Raw genomic sequence first — 8,000 nt, forward strand, 5'->3', positions numbered from 1 at the left:
CAGGCATGTCTGTGCAGTCCGAATCTGAGTCCAAAACGTGAAAGACTTGGACTCTATCTTCTCTTGGCTAAAAGTGACGTGAGAGAACTTCTTGAACAACAACCAATTATTTCTTTTGACATGAGAGGACCTATTGAATAGCACCCAACCATTTTCTCTTTCCTTGTCATCACACGTGGTTCATACAAGTGTTCGACCATTCTGCATTTAGATATAAAATAAAAACAGGTGAAGTATTTTTTGTTCCGGATAACATAAGTAAATTATTGCATGAATTTTATCAGAAATCACCTCAAATAAATACGCGTATGTAATGATTGTGATAATATCCAAGGTAGTAATATCCTCATCATCCTCCCCTTTTTGAAAATAAAGCCGTCCTCGGCGCTGCTTAATCTGAAATGTGGCTAACAAAAGAGATAATTAAGGTGTACATGTTGTATATGTATATGTCATCCATTTTTACTTTCCTTGGTTTTTCACATATGACACATGTATACATGAGTAACTTTCATAGGTTATGAAAAATAATGTCAAAATATTATCACAAGAAGTAAAACGCATGAAAATATTGCAACTCAGTTTGCACATATAAGTGAAGCTCTTATTTATATCAAAAGGTTGACAATGCTCATCACTAAACCATCCCAACATTGGTAAAGAAACTTGAATTGTTTCAAATTTACATGCTACAACACGCTGAAATAAGCAAACATGCAACATGTCATTTGGCATAGAATCATCACCAAGATTGGAGGTCATATCAAAATGATTAAACATTGCCACAATTATTTTCAAACATATTTGATCCAAAATAGATTTATTCCCTTGTTCACATGGTTCTTTCTTAACAATAATTAATTCAATGGGTGCACTCAAAATTGTTGATATTGTAGTTGTTTGATTACCTGATAAAGTCAAATCATCTACGTAGTTCTCCAAAATAGGTGGACTCATCAAAGTAATAGGTGGCTCATCAAAGGGTGCATTCAAATTGACAAGACATTCATCATACTCATTTGGAGGTGGAAGATCAGTACCTTTGTCATTACCTATTATGATCAACTCAGTTGATGTAGGCACTCTTGATGGTGTTGTGACACATGGTGAAGGTGATGTAGTTGTCACAACAATTGATGTGGATGTCACAATAAGCCTAGTAGTGGAATTAACAATCGCATCAACTCTTGGAATGTGCACCGTGAGCTCGTTCTCCTTGTGGGTAACACGTTGTTTTATTTCCTGTTCAGCTTTGCAAGCAAGACGGAACAAACAATCCATATGATAACACTTTTCATGACTTAGTAGTTCCTGAATATCACGGTTTAATCCTCCCCAAAATCTATCCATAAAATCTTCTTCACTTTCTTCTAACGAGGAATGCAACAAGGTCGTTTGTAAATCATCATAATATTTCATTACAGTGTCACTACCTTGTTTTAAATGTTGTAGATTTTTAATCATGCCACGAGTATAATAAGCAGGAACAAATGTTTGTCTCAGGGCAAGTTTCAAATTATCCCAAGTAGTAGGTATATAATCAGGGTGTAACCGACAATATTCGCTCCACCAAACTGAAGCATAACCGGTGAAAGAACCAACCGCGACCTTAACTTTCTTATGTTCAGTAAAATTATGGGAAGCAAATATATCATTTATTTCAAATTCCCATTCAATATATAAAGCAGGTCTAAAATGGCCATTAAATGGTGGTTTAGAAAGATTAACCTGATGATGTGCATTTGTATCGCTTTGCACCTCTCGTAACGGTTGTCGTGGTGGCACGTCTCCCACGATCGAAGAAGCCCATGACGCATAACTCTAGATCCTGTCATGACTAGTAAAAAGAAGAAACAAAAATCCAAGAATATTGTTCCTGTGAACTACTGGGAAGTGGTGGTGGTGGTGGTGGTGTGTCACAAATCCGTCAAGCCAATCTCAAATTCTTACCAGTTCTTACCCAGCTGCAGGTGGTGATCAACAACCGGTGTAGCCAAAACTCTCAAAGCTTGGATATAGCTATTGCCAGGTAAACATATGTAAACACGGTGTAGAAATATGTGGAGCTAGGAAGGGTTAATATATGGTACCAAAAGATTAGCAATAATCAATTCAGAGATGCAATGCTGAATAAACGCTCAACAACGGTATTATGCTGGTCCTAGGCTAGACCGTACTAGAGACGCGAGCCTAGAATACCAACGGAGTCACTTCAAAGCACAAATAGAAGCAACAGATGATATGAAGTAGCTCTGGATAGGAAGATATAAGTGAAGATCACAATGGTAGTAAAGATAGTGATGATAAATGACCTCCAAGCAGGATAAATCAAAACTTTCTCTAGAACTTCCCTCTTGAAAATATGATGTCAAATTTCTGATATTTTTTCTCAAGAATGCTACTGACTCAATATTTAGAATGCAAAAAGAATCACTCAATTCCGAGATCGTATGAGGACTCAAAAAAATTCTGAAACGAACCTGAAAAATATTGACAAACAGTATTCCTGATGTTTGGAGGGCAAAAATTCCTATCTAGAAGCCGATTTTGAGGTGACAATAGTGAAGTAGCTAGATGAACTATTCAGATGCAGCTCGTCGATCGGTCGAATTTGAGTACCCGTGGAGCCCAAATGAACTTCGTATGAGGAAGGAACACCTGTTTTACTGAACACTGCGCAAAAGAGTTTCCAATCCGAATTCAGATACGGGATTGAGTCTAGATAGATCCGAAATTTGTGTTTTTCTCTCTCACTTTTTTATACTTTTTTTCTCTATTTTTCTCTCAATTTTTTATTTCTTTTTTTCTCTTTTTTTGTTCTCACTTTTTTTCTCTTCTCTCGAACAACCAATTAAGATGCAGATTGGATCAATCACATATGCAAATGACCTCAAGTATGATAATGACAATGAACAATTAGAGCACGTGGTGAATATTGATGAATGGTGGTGGGCGACAACGGAAGGGATGACAGCGGCGTGATGGTGGTATATGGCAGCAGTGATGAAGATGGTAAGGCGGCGGCGTGACAACTTGTGAACAGAACTCGAAACTCTAAAAGAGTAGACGCTAAGACCAGCAACTTGACACGACGATGCAACCGATAATTCAACTATGCAAGCACTAAAAAGAAAATTGCAAAGGCTCAGACTGGCTTGGACAAAGGATGACTAGATCTAACTCTTTTTTGTGGTTTTTTTCTTGGATAATAGGTAAGAAAGATAAATCTAATCTAGGGATAACTGGAAATTTTCACCGAGCAACCTGAAAACTGATACCACTTGATAGAGGCGGAGGGTCCCGATCTTTCGATGAGATGATAACTATCGATTTGGTGGAGACGACTTTGACGATCCGACTACAAACATGCACAAGTTGCGCCTTAGCAATCGCTAAACCAATCTCCAAGAGGTTATTGACCACCCCGGAGCACGATCAACCTAACCACGAAGGTCTATTCCTACAAGCAATCAAAGAACAAGCTATACCTATGATATTGCAATCTGAATATTGCGAATATATATGAAGTATTGAAAAGGATGGGGATCTGAAAGCGGTCTTAGTCTGGTCGTTGGATACAAACGAAGTACACGAAGTTGCAACGACTAACTTTTAACTAAACAAATTCCAAGCAAAAAAGCTACTAGATTGATATACTTATATAGGAGCAAGAGGTGGCAGCCAAGGAGGTTGGAGGATGTCCCAAGGCAGGCTAAAATGAACCCTAGGTCGTACAAGGCCTACGGGCCCAAGTGGAGGTGATGCAACACCTTTGGACTTGTAATTTGATTCGGATTTTGGTGCAACGTCAGATTGTTTGGTCGATATCTCCATGCTGTGGATGAATTTGAAGGTGTTCCAATTGGGCCTGAAAGCACATAAAATCTACTTTGTATCCCCAAAAGAATCACCCAATTTGGAGTCCGGATGTAAAAGTTCTTGACGTTTTGGTACAAGCATGTTTGTGCAGTCCGAATCTGAGTCCGAAACGTGAAAGACTTGGACTCTATCTTCTCTTGGGATAAAAGTGACGTGAGAGAACTTCTTGAATAGCAACTAATTATTTCTTTTGACATGAGAGGACCTATTGAATAGCACCCAACCATTTTCTCTTCACTTGTCATCACACGTGGTTCATACAGGTGTTCGACCATTCTGCATTTAGGCATAAAATAAAAACAAGTGAAGTATTTTTGTTCCGGATAACATAAGTAAATTATTGCATGACTTTTATCAGAAATCACCTCAAATAAATACGCATATGCAATGATTGTGATAATATCCAAGGTAGTCATGTCCTCATCACTCCTCCAGGTATAAGACATGTTGCTCGTTTCCCCCACATTTAGCAGATTTCCATGGGAGAAGTATTTATCCCCCAGAACCCGCGCGCATAGGGACTATGGCTGTTTCAGCATTCTCCATTCTTGTCTCGCGAACATAGCCATGTTGAAACTGTGGATGTCACGGAAGCCCAGCCCCCTCACTCTTTGGCCTTATCATCTTCTCCCAACTCAGCCAATGCATCTTATTTGATTTATCCTGCTGGCTCCATGAGTATTTGCACACCACTGTGCTAATTTCGTCACAAATAGTTTTTATCAAGTCAAAGCATGACATAGTGAAGGTGGGAATTGCTTGCGCTACTGCCTTAATTAAGAGTTCTTTTCCCATTCGAGATAGCAGCTTCTCCTGCCAGCCGCTAATCCTTTGCAGGATCCTCTCAATTATATGCCTGAAAGTCTTGGATCTTGATTTGCCCACATGGATTGGCATGCCCAGGTATCTTTCATTCAGCGCCTCCTTCTCAATTCCCAAAGTGCCCATGACCTCCTCTTTATCATTTGCCTTCACATTGCCACTAAAGAAAGCCGCAGATTTATCTTTGTTAATGGTTTGGCCCGAGCTTGCCTCATACACTTGTAGTAGCCGCTGAATCTGCTTCGCACTCTCTTTATTTGCTTCAAACATAATGAGGGAATCATCTGCAAAGAGTAGGTGGGAGATGCTAGGGGCATTCGGACGCACCTGAATCCCCCGGAATTGATTGTTCTCTTCCGCACACAGCAAGAAAAGATAAGGGGGCAGCGGGTCCCCCTGTCTTTGTCCCCTCTCTGGTAATACTTCCTCGGTGAGGTCACCATTGATTTTGATGCGATACGTTACTGTCCTTACGCACTTCATAATCAGCCCCACAAAACTTTGGTGGAAACCCATTTTGACCATCATAGCTTCAAAAAAGTGCCACTCAACCCGGTCATACGCCTTGCTCATGTCCAATTCCACACCAACCGTCGGGGATATACCCCGCGGTGTAACCCGACTTGAAGCATGACCCGGCTGGGACTTGGCGACTCACTAGCGACTCATTAGTGACCTGGCGGGTGGCTCATACATGACCCGACAGGCGACTCACACAAAGGACAAAGGCCCAAGGCCCGGCGTGCACCCTGGCATAAGACGGCGCATAGAGAGGCCAAGAGGGCCGACTCACAAGAGAAGGCCCAACAAGAGGAAAGATTCCCACAAGAAGGAAACAAGATTAGGATTCAAGAGAGACTAGTACTATTCCTACTCCTAGTACGACTCTACATGTAAACCTATCCCTTCCACCTATATAAGGAGGGGTAAGGCGCCCCAAGAGGGACAAGATTCACAAGTTGAAGCCATTAGAGATAGAAAGATTAGACACCCTCGAGATTAGAGGTAGCGATTCCGCACCCTTGTAATCGAGATCACCATCTTCATCAATGAAACACAAGAAGGACGTAGGCTTTTACCTCCATTGAAGGGGCCGAATCTGGGTAAACTTGCGTCTCTCGATTCCGACCAACGCCTCTCAAGCCGTCACGTGGTTGCGATGGCCTCACACCTAAGTTCTTTCATGAGGACATATGCCGTGAGAAAACCACGACATTTGGCGCCCACTGTGGGGCAAATCGCATGATGGTATTGTGTTCTTGAAGGAAGATTCTTAGGGATGAAGGAGTTTGCTATTGATCAGTCAAACAAGAGCCGGTTCAGAAAGATCTACATCATGGATGAGCCGTCAGAAACTGCGTGTATGAGATCTGAGATTCGGGACGCGATATTAGGGTTTCGTCCGATCCAAAGCCATCAAATTTCGCTGCTACGTACGTGATCAAGTCCCGAGGCTCCTGAAGCAAGGGATTTACGCGTCGATCGAGTCACCGTGTTCACACTCCTGTGTCTTCACGAGTCAATAAGGCAAATCAATCGCTCGTTTACAGATCATCAAGTGCTAACGCAAGAAGCTACGCGTGCATATGTTGCAACAGTTGTAGGTAAAAAAAAGGAAGAAGGGGCCACGACCCGGAGGAGAAGGCGGAGGCGGATTCGCCAAAACCGGCTTGACTCGGAAAATGCCGCGGCTTCGCTCCGCCTGTTCGGCCGCCTCCGGTGTAACTGGCCTCGCCTCAAGTCGGTCCTCTCCGCCGCTCGGACTCGCACCGTGCTGCTCCCGCGCCTCGGCCGCCAGCTTGCCATGCCATCCAGGACCACAAGCACACCCATGGAGCCGTGATGCGCGCCTCCACAACTGAACGGCGGCGTTACCTCCGAGATCCTGCTCCGTTTCCCGCTGGATGAGACAGAGCACCTTTTCTGCGCGGCGCTCGTGTGTGTGTGGTGGCTTGGCATCGTCTACGACCGGGTTTTTTTCTCGTCTCGCTGAGCCGGCCCGCCGCAGTCCTTCGCCGTCATCTCGTCGAGCCGGCCCGCCGTGTCTGCCCTGCTCCCGCCGCTGTCCTCTGCCAACGTATCGCGCCGCTCCGCGTTAGCCGGGCCACCCCGCGTGTGCCCCTTCTCCCGCACATTGCGAGTCGCCATGTCTGAAAAGAAATTGCATTCGACCGATTCAAATCGGCGATCCCCTTGAGCAAGTTACGATGGTGGAACCGCAACGAAACCACAGCAGAATGAAGTATGTTTCCTGATTCGGCGACGCAGTGTGCTATCCGTAAAGAAGATGAGGTGCTATCTACTCTAAATATTTTTAGCACACGTTAATTTCTTCAAATATTATTACTTTTTTCCACATTACTATTGCTCACAGGTTAGTAAAAGCGACTGTCTAAATGGCGTCGATCCGCGGATACAGGGCCCACACACCCTCTTTGGAGCTCACATCAGCATCCACATGCTTAGCACTGCCGTCGGACACCTGCCGAACTCGTCGTGTCTGTGTTTTAGTTTACAATCAACATGACGAACTGTCGAAGGCGGCACGAGTGTTGGATCTTGATCAGTAAATATTCGTGATGAGTTTCCGGCTGATTCCCACGCATCCGCACCGACTGCGACTGGCTTATCTATGGCCACGGCAGTCAAAAATCATGGCAAGTCTCAATCTACTACAGACCAGAGATGGTAAAAATATCTGATAAGATCAATGCAACAGTGAAAAAAGTAATCCACAAAGGCTACCAATCTGCTGCTATCAGTTAACATGTAAAAGGTGCGGTCATTATAAGGCTGGTTGTAATGGGTAGTATCATGCATATGATACTAGTCTATGATACCACATCCGTAATGCATAGTATCATAGGGTAGTTCATTTATTGTCATGCAAGACACACAGTAGCACATCATTTAATATGATACGGTATCATGATATGATACTCAACCCTCTCTTTCTTCATTTAATTCTATGCCACCTCATCAAAATTGTCTAGTTGGCATGCATGATACTACCTATGATACTTCCATTACGGGCATCCTAAGGACACATACAGAGAAAAAGATTCAGATTCCCCATACTGATAGTGGCACACGTACAACCAAGTATTACCGGGTGCGAGCGCATATTTTGCAGACAAAGTACACTGATCATATCGGGGAGGCTACACGTCTGCATTCACCTGACGAAAATCCCAGGTGATATTCATCCTATCTATTTTTCTCATACATATTAATTCATTTGAGAACAATTACTGTGGCCTGCAATATTTTACTACGCAGGACAATTACTCACTACAAAA

The sequence above is a fragment of the Hordeum vulgare genome, chromosome 2H (genome assembly GCF_904849725.1).
Source record: "Hordeum vulgare subsp. vulgare chromosome 2H, MorexV3_pseudomolecules_assembly, whole genome shotgun sequence".
Lineage (NCBI taxonomy): Eukaryota > Viridiplantae > Streptophyta > Magnoliopsida > Poales > Poaceae > Hordeum > Hordeum vulgare.